The sequence below is a fragment of the Eubalaena glacialis genome, chromosome 13 (assembly GCF_028564815.1).
Source record: "Eubalaena glacialis isolate mEubGla1 chromosome 13, mEubGla1.1.hap2.+ XY, whole genome shotgun sequence".
In the NCBI taxonomy this organism is placed as follows: Eukaryota; Metazoa; Chordata; class Mammalia; order Artiodactyla; family Balaenidae; genus Eubalaena; species Eubalaena glacialis.
In genome coordinates this window covers 25,384,449-25,397,888 of record NC_083728.1, presented here as the reverse complement: position 1 = coordinate 25,397,888, position 13,440 = coordinate 25,384,449, and the positions used below count along the sequence as shown (strand labels likewise).

Sequence of the window (13,440 nt, the reverse complement as noted above, 5' to 3'; positions counted from 1 at the left end):
TGTGGAGCACGGGCTCTAGGCGCACGGGATTCAGTAGTTGTGGCCCGCAGGCTCAGTAGTTGTGGCTCACCGGCTCTGGATCGCAGGCTCAGCAGCTGTGGCGCACGGGCTTAGTTGCTCCATAGCATGTGGGATCTTCCCGGACCAGGGCTCGAACCCACGTCCCCTGCATTGGCAGGCAGATTCTTAAGCAATGCGCCACCAGGGAAGTCCCTATTGCCTCCTTTTTAAATGGTGTTGTTTGTCTTCTTATTATCAAGTTTTAAGAGATTTTTGTATGGAGGGTGTTGGGGGAGGGATGGATTGGGAGTTGGGGATTAGCAGATGCAAACTATTATATAGAGAATGGATAAACAAGCTTCCACTGTATAGCACAGGGAACTATATTTAATACCCTGTGATAAACCATAATAGAAAATAATATGAAAAGGAATGCATTTATGTGTATAACTGAATCACTTTGCTGTACAGGAGAAATTAATGCAACATTGTAAATCAACTATACTTCAATAAAATAAAATTTTTAAAAATCACCATACCAAATTCTACCAAAATAGTTACATATGAAATAATATGATGTCTGGCATTTGCTTCAAAAGAAGCCATCGGCAGTGGTAACAGATGAAAGCTATTGTTAATGAGTTGCTATTTGAAGCTCGGTGAAGCTGGAAATTCATTATACTATTTTCTTTTCTTTTATATATCTTTGAAATTTTTCATAATGAAAAGTTTTTGTTGTTGTTGTTTTCTATTTCAGAAAAATTTTTGCAAGTTGTTTTATTTACAATGCCAACTTTTAAAAGTCACTAAACTAAAGTTAACTGGACAATAAAATAGGCAGAAATTGCTTTACAAAAAGAGGGAAAGCCCAAAATGCCACTTTCTATAGAGAAGCCACAGTTCAATTTTATTCAGAGCAAAGAAAAAAGAACTTTTGATCATACTAGAAGAAACTGAGCCATAAGTTTGGAATCTGTACTGAAACTACACATGCAATGAGGACAACATTCTGCTAATACAACTGATTTGCTGTTGCATTTGTGGACTGTTTTTCTAATATTAACAATTATAAACAAAGCAGTGCCACTAGTATTTGGAACAATCCTTAACAGTGTTACAGCATCAGACACAAAGTTTCACTTCTCCTCACACCACTGGTTCTCTTTGCGTACCTGGGCTTCCTCTTCTTCAGTAAAATCATTTTTGACATCGAATGTCTTTCGAATCTCCTCAGGAATTTTCCCCTTGATCATATTGGCAACAGTCTTGCAGGTAACATCAAGCAAACCTTTGATGTCTAAGTAGTTTGCTGCCAGTATAAGCTCAAAAAGTGTTCCTTAGTCAACTTTCAGGAATTCTTGATCCCAAACAGGAATATCATCTGTTCAATTTTCTTTGCTCTCATCATCCTCAGGAGGAGGAGGATCATCCTTGTGGTGGGTGCACCACTGAATGACCTTTTTAAATATTGCTGCATTAACATTTGGCAAGGGGACTGGATCATCATCTCCTTCATCATCCATTCCCAAATCTTCCAACATGGTCTTAATAGTCACAGATTGTTTCGCAATTTCAACATCAACTTCAAATATCTCTCCATCACAACTCTGCAACTTAATTGAAGGCATGGTGTTAGGATTCAAGGAGATGGCGGGCCAGAGGCTGATGAGAGCAGGGCGGCATCTGCAAAAAGAAAAACAGAAAAGCGGAGAACAAGGCCAACACCTGTTTTGGTTTTTTTTTAATTAATTAATTTATTTGTTTTTATTTTTGGCTGTGTTTGGTCTTCGTTGCTGTGCGCGGGCTTTCTCTAGTTGCAGCAAGCGGGGGCTGCTCTACATTGCAGTGCGCGGGCTTCTCATTGTCATGGCTTCTCTTGTTGCAGAGCACAGGCTCTAGGCACGTGGACTTCAGTAGTTGTGGCATGTGGGCCCAATAGTTGTGGCCAGGCTTCAGTAGTTCTGGCACATGGGCCCAATAGTTGTGGCTTGCGGGCTCAATAGTTGTGGCTCGCGGGTTCTAGAGCGCAGGCTCAGTAGTTGTGGTGCACGGGCTTATTTGCTCCATCGCATGTATGTGGGATTTTCCGGGACCAGGGTCAAACCTGTGTCGGCTGCATTGGCAGATGGATTCTTAACCACTGCGCCACCAGGGAGGCCCTGGTTTTTGGTTTTTTTTATGGCCACTTTTGGTATCACCTAAAATCATTTTGTCTGCATCATCAGTGCACAACCCCTTGGAAGATACTGGCTTAAAGGGTAAGAGTGAGGGCTCTAGAGTCAGGCTGACCAAATTTGAATCCCGCTCCACCAGTTACTAGTTGATCTCAGGCAAGTCCTCAAACCGCTCTGGCACACAGCTGCCTCGTGTGAAAAATCAAGCACTAATTTTAATTGAACACTTACTATGGTCCTGTACTGTGTTCATGCTCTCTCATTTTATCCTCCCCACAACCCTAAGAGTTTAGTCCTGTTTCACAGTTGAGGAAGCAGCCTGAACACACGTGACTGAAGCATTTGACCTTTCAGGACCTGCCCCTCCTCCCTCCAAGTTTAGAAGGTCCTCCAGGACTGAAAACAAAGTCACATGTTCCTGTATCTCTAATTGCAGCCTTTACCGCCTCTGAAGTTTACATGAGTCAAGGCTGAGTCCTAAGATTCCCTGGAGTGTTTCTGGTCTGATGACACCTTTCCATCTTGCATAATGTGACTTAGATGCTTGCCTCTTTTTTTTTTTTGGCTGTGTTGGGTCTTCGTTTCTGTGCAAGGGCTTTCTCTAGTTGCGGCAAGCGGGGGCCACTCTTCATCGCGGTGCGCGGGCCTCTCACTATCGCGGCCTCTCTTGTTGGGAGCATAGGCTTCAGACGCGCAGGCTCAGTAGTTGTGGCTCACTGGCCTAGTTGCTCCGCAGCATGTGGGATCTTACCAGACTAGGGCTCGAACCCGTGTCCCCTGCATTGGCAGGCAGATTCTCAACCACTGCGCCACCAGGGAAGCCCAGATGCTTGTCTCTTGATTCCATTTATGCTTGAGGAATTTGCAGGCATGACTTTTTAAAAAAAATTTTTTTTAGAGACAGGTATATTTCAGTTTAGGATAGACATTTCCAGTGAGAACTGTGGGCAAGAAATTATTCTGATCTGCAATCTGTAGCTATGGGCCAATGGGGCTTTCCTAGGAGAGGGACAAATTCATGTTTGAGAGCAAGAAAAGAGGTAACTGAGGATAATGAGCAGGACTAGGAGAAGCTCTGGCATGCGGTTTATTATCTCAGGGAGTTCTTCAGTCCTGCAAATGCTCCTCTGAATCTAAGTCCTCCCAGAAACTGCAGGAGGTGCTGAGCGCTCTTTATGGCTATTTATTACTGGTCCTTGGAGGCATTTAATTTCACTACCCCAATGGAGAAAGTGTATAAAGCCCTGGAAGTAGGGTTGCCAAATAAAATACATGATGCCCAATTCAATCTGAATTTTAGATAAACAATAAAAAAAAATTAGTGTAATAATGTTACATGCAGCATTTGTCACATATTTATACTAAAAACATTATTAATTTTTTACTTGCAATTCAAATTTAACTGAGCATCCTACATTTTTATTTTCTAAATCTGGCAACCCTACCTGGGAGGGAGGGACTGAGGTGACTAGGGACAGAACTTGTGTATCTCATTTTGCAGATGACAAAACAGTCTTTTTTTAAAAATAAATTTATTTATTTATTTAATTTTTGCCTGCATTGGGTCTTCACTGCTGCACGTGAGCTTTCTCTAGTTGCGGCGAGCAGGCGCCTCCTTGCAGTGCGCGGGCTTCTCATTGCGGTGGCTCCTCTTGTTGCAGAGCACGAGCTCTAGGCGCTCGGGCTTCAGTAGTTGGGCCACGTGGGCTCAGTAGTTGTGGCTCAGAGGCTCTAGAGCACAGGTTCAGTAGTTGTGGCACATGGGCTTAGCTGCTCCGTGGCATGTGGGATCTTCCCAGACCAGGGCTCGAACCTGTGTCCCCTGCATTGGCAGGTGGATTCTTAACCACTGTGCCATCTGGGAAGTCCCTTTTTTTAAAAAAAAATTATTTATTTATTTATTTAGGCTGCGCCGGTCTTAGTTGCGGCATGCAGGATCTTTTAGTGTGGCATGTGGACTCTTAGTTGCATGCCACAACTGAGAGTCCGCATGTCTAGTTCCCCGACCAGGGATCAAACCCAGGCCCCCTGCATTGGGAGCGTGGACTCTTACCCACTGGACAACCAGGGAAGTCCCAACAAAACAGTCTTAAAGAGGGAAAATGATGAGCCACAACCTCAGGTCTTCAGTGGTTTCTTTGGATCCAGATCTGAGACTCCCAGAAGCCCCATCCAGTGTCTTCTCTCCATCAACACACAGTTCTGCCACTTTTCAAGTGTTTCCCTGCCTCTGGCATTGAATGCAGAATGGCTCCAGGGAAGTGGGGGACAGCAGCGTGACTAGCAGCGTGACTAAGTGTTCTGCAGGGAAAGCCAGTAAGTGACAGGTGGCATGTGGGCTGCTGGGGTTTCTCTCCCCACTCCTTCCAGCTCTGCATCCCTGCTTCCTTCTCTCTCCAAAGGCCTGGGAAACTCCTTTCCTTGCTGGTGGGGGCCTCTCCCAGGCTTCCTGCCCCTGCTGTAGCAGGGCTGGGTCCTGTCCCAGGTTGACCTGGCTGTCCAAGGCAGAAGGAGGGTGTAGGTGGCTCAAGGCTTTATTAGCCACCAGTCCTACATTCTGACCAGGCCAAGACTAGACTGGCTTTTGGATCAGGGAACTTGGGAGCCAGAGCCACACAGCATGGGAGATGAGGAAATGCCCAGGCTGGGATTTTCTGCCCTCACCAACCCAGCTTCTCCTTGGAGAACCACCAACTAACTACTTACCCTGGATGTCCTAGAATCTTCACAACATCCTAGGAGGTCGTATCTATTATTCCTATTTAGAGATTTGGCCACTGAGGTTCAGGGGATTTCCCTAAAACCCCTGAAGTAAGATGTTGACAGAACTAGCTCCTTGATCTATGTGCCTCTGAAGAAGCCTGACATTAATTCTGCTAGGTTCTACCTCCCAGATCACAGCTAATCTACCCTGTTGGTATGAGCAAGAAGGTTAGGATATCATAGTCCACCCAGCATAGTGGTTCTCAAAATGTGATCCCTAGGCATCAACATCACCTGGGAATTGTTAGAAATGCAAATTCTTGGGCCTGATTCCAGAACTTCCTGACTTAAGAAATTCTGGGTGTGTTACTTGGCAATGTGGGTTTTAATAAGCCCTCCAGCTGATTCTGATGCACTCTAAAGTTTGAGAAGCTGGCATGTAGTAGAAAGAGGTGCATTTTTGGAATAAAATGAATATACATTTAAAACATACATTTGTTTTATATATACTTTTCTTGACATATAATATACAGAAAAATACACATATCATAAATATGCAGCTTGATGAATTTTCACAAAGTGAACATGCCTGTGTACCAGCAGCCAGATCAAGACACAGAACATTTTTACCAGCCCCAAGAACCCCCTTTTTTGTCTCCTTCCTGGTATTACCTTCCCTCAAAGGTAATCACTATCCTGACTTCAAACACCATACATTAGTTTTGCCTAACATTAGATAGTTTAAAAATTGTATATGAAGACAGAATCTGGTGCAGACTTCTGTTGGATCCCTGGTTCCTGGCTGAGTGATCTTGGACCATTCATCTAATTTCCTTGAGTCTCATTTCCCTCTCTGTATAATGGGCATAAAAATACCTCATACCTTAAAGGCACAGTGTTCCCCAATCTTGCCTAGTGATAAGAATCACCTGGGGCACTAGTTAAAAAATCCACATTCCCCCATTCTTAATAGGACAAAAATTGGTTGGGGGTGAAGAGATTTTTTTTTTTTTTAATTCTTTTTTTCTTAATTTATTCTTTTGTTTTTGTCATGCGGCGCTGCGCAGCTTGCAGGATCTTAGTTCCCCAACCAGGGACTGTACCCGCGCCCTCCACAGTGAAAGCGTGGAGCCTAACCACTGGACCGCCAGGGAATCCCCTCTGCCCCCCAATTTTTTTGTAAAAGCACAGATATATGGCACATAAATTGATAAACAGTATGTTTGTGATATTAAAATTTCATGAGGGAATTTAGGAAAAAATGTCTAGGACTTCCCTGGTGGTCCAGTGGTTAAACCTCCGTGCTTCCACTGCAGGGGGCACGGGCCTGGACCGGGAACTAAGATCTCGCATGCTGCGTGGGGCGGCCAGAAAGAAAAAAAAAAGTGTAAAAATGTTCCTTACGGAGATGATAATTTCAAAAAAAGGTGAGAAACACTGCCTACTACAGTGATTCTCCAAGTGTGGTCTGTGGTTAAAAACGCAAAATCTGAGGCCTGACCTCAGAGTTACCGAATTGGAAATCCTGGGGGTGAGGCCCAGCAAACTATGGTTTAAGTCCTCCACGTGATTCTGATGGGCACTAGAGTTTGAGAACCATTGCGCTAGACAATGTGAATGGGGTGGGGTTATAGGAATCTGTATGTTTAACAAGCTCTCCTAAGGTACATTGCAGGAAACATTGACATGGAGGATTTGAAAGTATTTGAAAAGTGTAAGTGACTTTCCAGATGGTAAAATACTATTTTCATTAAGAGGAACACGCTAAACAATAATAGCAAAGGTCACTAATTACTAAGCACTTAGTTGTGCCTCTGAGTCCACTTGCACAGCCTATTCTCACAACCCATGAAGGAAGTTAAGAGGTTGGACTCTGAAACCACACTGCCTGGGTTCTTATCCAACTTGTGACTCGGTTTGTGCATCTGTAAAGTGAGGAAAATGAAGGTACTTCCCTCATAGATTTGTTGTGAGGATTAAAGAATCTTATTGATCAGGGGACTTCCCTGGTGGTGCAGTGGGTAAGACTCCGTGCTCCCAATGCATGGGGCCCGGGTTCCATTCCTGGTCGGGGAACTAGATCCCGCCTGCATGCCACAACTAAGAAGTCCACACGAAGTCCACATGCGGCAACTAAGACCCTGCATACCGCAACTAAGACTCCACGCAGCCTAAATAAATAAATGTTAAAAACCAAAAAAGAATCTTATTGATCAGCTCTTAGAACACCTGCCATGTTGGCACCACTTACGTGTAAGCTGTTTTCATCATCCCTAAGTGCACCCTGTTAAAAGGTGGAGTTGAATCCAATCAATGCAACTCCTGAGTGTACTTTCTTAAGGACTAAGCTACAGTTCAGTGGTTCTCAAAGTGTGATCTCCTACCAGTAGCACACCAGAGAGCTTGTCCGAAATGTAAATTATTAAAATTATTAGGTCCTATCCCAGATCTGATGAATTAGAAACCCTGGGGGTGGGGCCCAGTAGTCTTAAGTTTTAACAAGCCCTTCAGGTGATTCCGATGCACACTAGAGTTTTGGATCCGCAGCTACAGCTTTTGGAGGTTCTGGTGTGTGATTAGGAGAGTTTTCAAAAAAGCCTAGAGGTACTGGGAGCAATCCAAGCGTCCCTCCCACCTGACTGAGCGCAAACCCCGATTTAGCTGCGCTCATCAGCCTCTGCGAGCTCTTCCTGCCGGCAGCGGGCTAGTGCGCAAGGCCTTCTGGGGCTTGTAGGCCGGATCGCTCTCGAGCTGGAGGCGCCTGCGTGTTGGCCGCCAACTCGGTCTAGTAGCTGTGGTCCGGGCTTGGGACCGGCTGCCATCTTAGTCGAGGGACTGAAGAGTCGCCGCCGCCCCGAGTCCCGGTAAAAATCCGCGGGCGGACTGGAGGTAGTTCTGGGGAGAGGGAGGGTCCTGGATAAGCGTGTCCGAGGAGAACGAGGGATGGAGAAGTGCGGCGCGTCAGCCGGGACCCCAGAGCTGCGGCTGCTTCCTCTTCCCTCAGAGCCGGTGCCCGTGGGGGGCGCGGGGAGCTCGGGCTAGTGGCAGCGGCCCGGCGGGGGTCGGGGTGGGTCGGCTGGACGCACCCAGCGGCCACTCTTGGGCTTAGGCGTCCGGAGCCCCTCGCCTCGCGGGCGCCAACTTACGAGAGGACTGGGCCGCAGTGGGCGCCCGCAGGGTCTGGCCCCGAGTCCCTCAGCCCCGCCCGGGGGCCACTCTGCCGCGGCCCGGCCTACGCGCGGGGTCGGACGGCAGCGGCCGTCGCGGGCGACGTGGCCCTGCGAGGGGCGGTGGCCGGGCCCACCTGCCACCCGCTGCCCTTCCCGAGACTTTTTGGAGCCCCCACTCGCGAGAGGGGCCCAGTACAGCGGCTGCCTCTCTTCTCTCTTCCACTCCCCTCCTCCCTCCATTGTCCCCCAGCATGGTGGTCCCGGCCCCGGCGTCCTCCTCCGCGTCCGCCGTCGCCGCGGAGTTTTGCAGAGGTGGAGCTGTCACTGTCCTTCCTCCTGAGAGTGCCCTTTTCTTTAGTGGAGAGAAGAAAAAAGTAGCCGTGATGAGGACATGACTTAGGGGTGACTAAGTGGGGAACTTAAGTTTTCAGACTTAGCTCCGGGCCGCGACTCAAAGAGAGATAAACACACGGTCTGTGTGCCCCAGGTAGACGTTGGGCCCCAAGTTAGCGATGTAACCAGGTGAATTTGCAAACTACCCGAAATCCACGGTTCCCAATAACAACTCAGCTTGTTGTCTTGGTTATATTCATATCTTAATCTTGTTAGATTTTCTGCCATTATTCTACAGCTTCATTATACTTTTTTGGGAGTGAGAGGTGGGGAAGGAAGAGTGGGATTTTTCTTTGAAAATTAACGAGGCACTTGAGCCAGACACCTATCATTGTACTTAGTTGGGGTCTCGCCTGTATTCCTAACATAATTAGGTCTTAAGGAAGTACTAAAGGCAGTGTATTTCCACCCTCAAAATGGGCTAAGGATTTGTTTTTAAGCCGAAGTAAAGTTCTCACGGCAGCTCTGGTGAGAGGCTTCACTGTGTATTCATAGGTTTACTCAAGGTACGATTACTTCATTTTTAAGATTTAGAAATGAAGGTGGAAATTCACCTGCTTTTTTGAACAGTGAATGTAAATTTTTTGGGGTGTGAGTCCAAAAGGAATTCCTTCATCTTTAGCATATGAGTCAAGTCAGCAAGGGTATGATATGAAATAAACAAGTGCAGAATACTTCTTCAGTGTATTCTAGAATAAATCATTTCTACATTAGTTAAAGTTACACCTATTGGAAGAGACAAACCACTAGCCCCCAAATTTGACCATTAGAATAATTAGGGGAGCTTTTGAAAAGTAGAAATTTCAGGGCCTCATTCCCTGAGATTGATTTAATACATTTGGGTTAAAACTTGCCTCAGGCAATTCTGATGGTCTTGGGAACCATTGAGACAAACAATACTTTGGATAAACCAAAAAGCTTTGAGACAATAGAGGAGGTAACCAGTTGTGTCCCGGTTGACCTGAGAAGGAGGAAGGATCTGCTCCTGGACCTAAGTTGGGTGTTAGGTGATGAGTAGGATGGGGATTGTGATGGGGAAAGGGAAGGAGGGCAGACAGAGGAAACACCTTAATACTGTGCGTAAATGGAGAGGATTGTGGAAGAAAAAGAGAGCAGGGAGTGGGATGGGGAAGGAGAGCACTGTGGATGTGAGGCCAGAAAGGTAAAAGGCTACTATATGAAAAGTTCTAAGTATAATGCGAAAAAACTTGTTTTATGTTGTTAGCAATACATACACATTTTTGAACAGGGAAGTGATATGAGTAGATGTTTGCTTTAGAAAGATTGCTCTGGTGACAAGAGTGAAAAAGGATGGAAGAGTGGCTGTTGCAGAGGTCTAGGTGAGAAGTGAAAGGCTTGACCTTGTAGAGAGGCTATGGGGATGATCAGGGGATTGGATTTAGTTCTTTACTAGTGCAGTATTGTTGCCCTGTTTTTGTATGAGGATTTTTTTAGGGCCAGTCTGGGTAAAAGGTTCCTTTTCTGTCAAAAGAACCCATTAACAAATCAGAATAATATTGATAGGTTATGTATGTTAATGGTATCAGAATGTATTGTTCATTAGCATTCTTGATCAGGTGCAATTTGTAGAATTTGGAGATTAGACTGAAATTTATGACTATCAATACTATTGATTTAAGCTTGTTGGAAGTGTTTTTCTCCCACCCTCAGAAACTTGGTTGTAGAATTTTAGAGTTGGAAGAGATTGTAGAGATTATCTACAGCCTGCAGTGGCAGATATATTTTGTTTTATGGGCCAACTTTCATTTGAAGTAGCTGCCAGAGCCCTGTGTTGAGAAGGATTTTGATCATGTGCATTCTCTGGGAAAGTGAGTTATGATTGATTAGTGATTCCTCCTGTGGACACTAGTTATCTAATGGGTAGTATATGTGCCAGGTATATGCTATTCTTAGACTAGTCCAACCTGTTAGTTTTCTGTTTGCTTAAAAAAAAAAACTGGGACTTCCTGGTGGCACAGTGGTTAAGAATCTGCCTGCCAATGCAGGGCACACGGGTCCAAGCCCTGGTCCGGGAAGATCCCACATGCCGAGGAGCAACTAAGTCCCGTGTGCCACAACTACTGAGCCTGCACTCTAGAGCCCACAAGCCACAACTACTGAGCCCGTGTGCCACAACTACTGAAGCCCACACGCCTAGAGCTCATGCTCTGCAACAAGAGAAGCCACCATAAAGAGAAGGCCGCGCACCGCAACGAAGAGTAGCCCCCGCTCGCTGCAAGTAGAGAAAGCCTGCACGCAGCAACGACGACCCAATGCAGCCAAAAATAAGTAAATTTTAAAAAGAAAAAAAAAAAACTAGTTAAGAATCAGAGCTAGAAGTAGAACCAAGTTTTGTAACTCTTAGCCTCTTCTCCAGTGTATCAAGATGAATGTGCGCTACTAAAGAGCTTTTGGTATTAGACCAAAAGAAAAAAAGTATTTCTAGCCTGAGCCTCTTGACTGTTTAGTTAAGAGTTTAACAAGGAACTTTGGCCTAGAAGTGAGTTTTGTTGTATTCATTCTGGCTTAAGAAATTTGTGTTGGGACTTCCCTGGTGGTGCAGTGGTTAAGAATCCGCCTGCTAATGCAGGGGACACGGGTTCGATCCCTGGTCCGGGAAGATCCCACATCCCGCGGAGCAACTAAGCCCGTGCGCCACAACTACTGAGCCTGCGCTCTAGAGCCCGCGAGCCACAACTACTGAGCCTGTGTGCCACAACTACTGAAGCCCGCGCGCCTAGAGCCCATGCTCTGCAACAAGAGAAGCCACCATAATGAGAAGCCGCACACCGCAATGAAGAGTAGCCCCCACTCGCCGCAACTAGAGAAAGGCAGTGCACAGCAACAAAGACCCAACGCAGCCAAAAATAAATAAAAAAATTTATTAAAAAAAAAGAAATTTGTGTTAGTACTCATAGGAAATGGTGTTGTCGTCGTGTCCTTCCCCCCCGCCCAGCTTCCTTTCTTGTTCCTCACACTTCTCTGTTTTGGGTTTTGCGGATTGGTTTCCTTTATATGAATTAAGGCAAAAGTATATAAAGATTTTTTTTCCCCCCTTCCTGTATTTATAACACCTAGCCAAATTCTGGGCTCATAATAAGCACTCAGTGAAGGCATGTTGATTTTTGTGGCTGTAAATGATACTGGCTTTGAGTCAATATGAATTAGCAAGGGGGCGGGTTGCAGGATTGAATTGCAGCATTCTCTGGTTGAGAGGTCAGCCCTCAGCTAAAAATGTTGGGTTGGAAACTAGCCTCAAAACTAGAAGTAGTTAACCAGAAGCTGTTCCTTGCCTCTGTCCTCTTTCAGTCTAGCAGTGTACTGTCCTTGGAGAGCTACTGCCAACTCAGCTCTTTACTTCTTTTCAGAACTGGCTATGCTCTGATCCTTGGAGTACTTTTTCTTTTCTTATCCCTAGGAGCTTCCAAGTTGCAGGGATAGTCCTTACTGTGACCCCAATAGGTAGAGTATGTGTTTATATGGCCATCCTCGTTTTGCCATGTAGCTGTACGCAGGTGGGGGTCACCCCTTACGGAGTGTGAGTCATTTTCTCCCCGACTCACCTTCTTATCCTGCCTGCTCCATCAAAAATTATCTGTCCCATGAAACTTTTTAAAGGACATTGTGCTGTCAGATTCCTAAGGTCATTGCTGATCTGATGCGTTTAACCATAGGAATAATGTGTTAATGGACCCTCCTTCCTCTCTCAGGTAACATGCATTTAACAGTGGCCTTCTGGAGACAGCGCCTTAACCCAAAGAAGTGACTTCAAACAGTGAAAACTTCAGGTATGGTGGCATGCCTGTGAGAGAGATTGGGGGGCAAGAACGGTGCTGAGGGTGAGCCCTGGTCATATTAACAGCTGTGAGAAGGTATGGGGAGACACCAGTGTTCATGCTGGCTAAATCAGTTGGTTGAAGAAATAGACAGTTTCTACTTGGACCTGAAACCCAAAGCTGCCTTTAGAAGGATTAGCCATATTGTACAATGTGAGCCACATTGTACTCTTAATTTGAGTCCTGAGGACTGACTTTTCTGTTTTTTCTAGCTTCCCTAGACATACATAAACTTTTCCTACTTGTGCTATTTTATAAACATTTATCTCTGTATACTTGTCCAGACATGTGCATGTATATGGTTAAAAAGTGTAGGAATTAAAAAGAAGACAATATGGTTCAGTGGAAAAAGAATAGAGGACTTGGAAAGAGAAGGTCTGGGTTTTGATTTGATTTTGCCACTGACAAACTGATTGTTGGCAAATTACTTAATATTGACAGGACTCAGTTTATGTATCTGTAAAATAGATGTGTTGATTCCTACCTGCCTCCCTGGCATTGTTGTGAGGATCAAATATTGGGTTAGCCAAAAAGTTCTTTCGTTCGTTTTTCTGTAAGGTGTTACGGAAAAACCCAAACGAACTTTTTGGCCAACCCAATAAAATAATACATATTAAATCTTTAGAAAAAAAATGAATTCACAGCTTAAGGCATTATGTAGATCTACCAGGTGGGAGGAGTTGGCAATAATATTGAAAAGGAAAGCAGGACAGGACAGATGCACTTTAAAAGATCAGGAGGGGAAAAATAATAAAAGAACAGGAGAGAGAAAAGGAAGACTACTGGTTAAGAATAAAAGTAGAGCATAGGAAACGTCAAGCAGTAAGAGAATAGGGAGTGAATGAAGTAGAGCATGTGAATTGGTTGGTGGGAAAGCTGAATAGGAAGAGAGGATCCCTTTCATTTGCCTAACCCTAACCTTGCAACTGTTGTCATTACCACCTTTCTTCATATGTGTCTCATCCATAGTGGGCTTCTTGTCTCCACTGTAAATGTCATAATAATAAAATGTTTATTATTCATTCAACTGTGTGACCCTTTGTGTTTAGCGTATATTTTTGTTAACAAATTGCCTTATAAATGCCAAGAGACCAAGGCTGTGACTTGCTTATTATGGTATCCCAGGTCACTGCTATAATAAAATATGTGCTTAATCTGTTTTTT

The 13,440-nt window shown here is 45.0% G+C and overlaps 1 protein-coding gene and 1 pseudogene across 3 annotated transcripts in view; one reads left to right on the top strand and one right to left on the bottom strand.

The window, feature by feature from the left end:
* Window positions 1–1,096: 1,096 nt before the first annotated feature.
* Window positions 1,097–1,690, bottom strand: LOC133103763 (S-phase kinase-associated protein 1-like; annotated as a pseudogene).
* A 5,970-nt stretch (window positions 1,691–7,660) lies between these two features.
* ITCH (itchy E3 ubiquitin protein ligase) overlaps window positions 7,661–13,440 on the top strand; it is a 130,102-nt gene continuing 124,322 nt past the window's right edge. The window contains exons 1-2 of one of the 3 annotated variants that reach the window (XM_061210205.1): window positions 7,661–7,741; window positions 12,151–12,228. The gene's annotated coding sequence lies outside the window, so the exon portion shown is untranslated. Of the gene's footprint in view, window positions 7,767–12,150; window positions 12,229–13,440 lie in introns of all 3 variants that reach the window. The other 2 variants (XM_061210204.1, XM_061210206.1) reach the window with 2 other exon arrangements.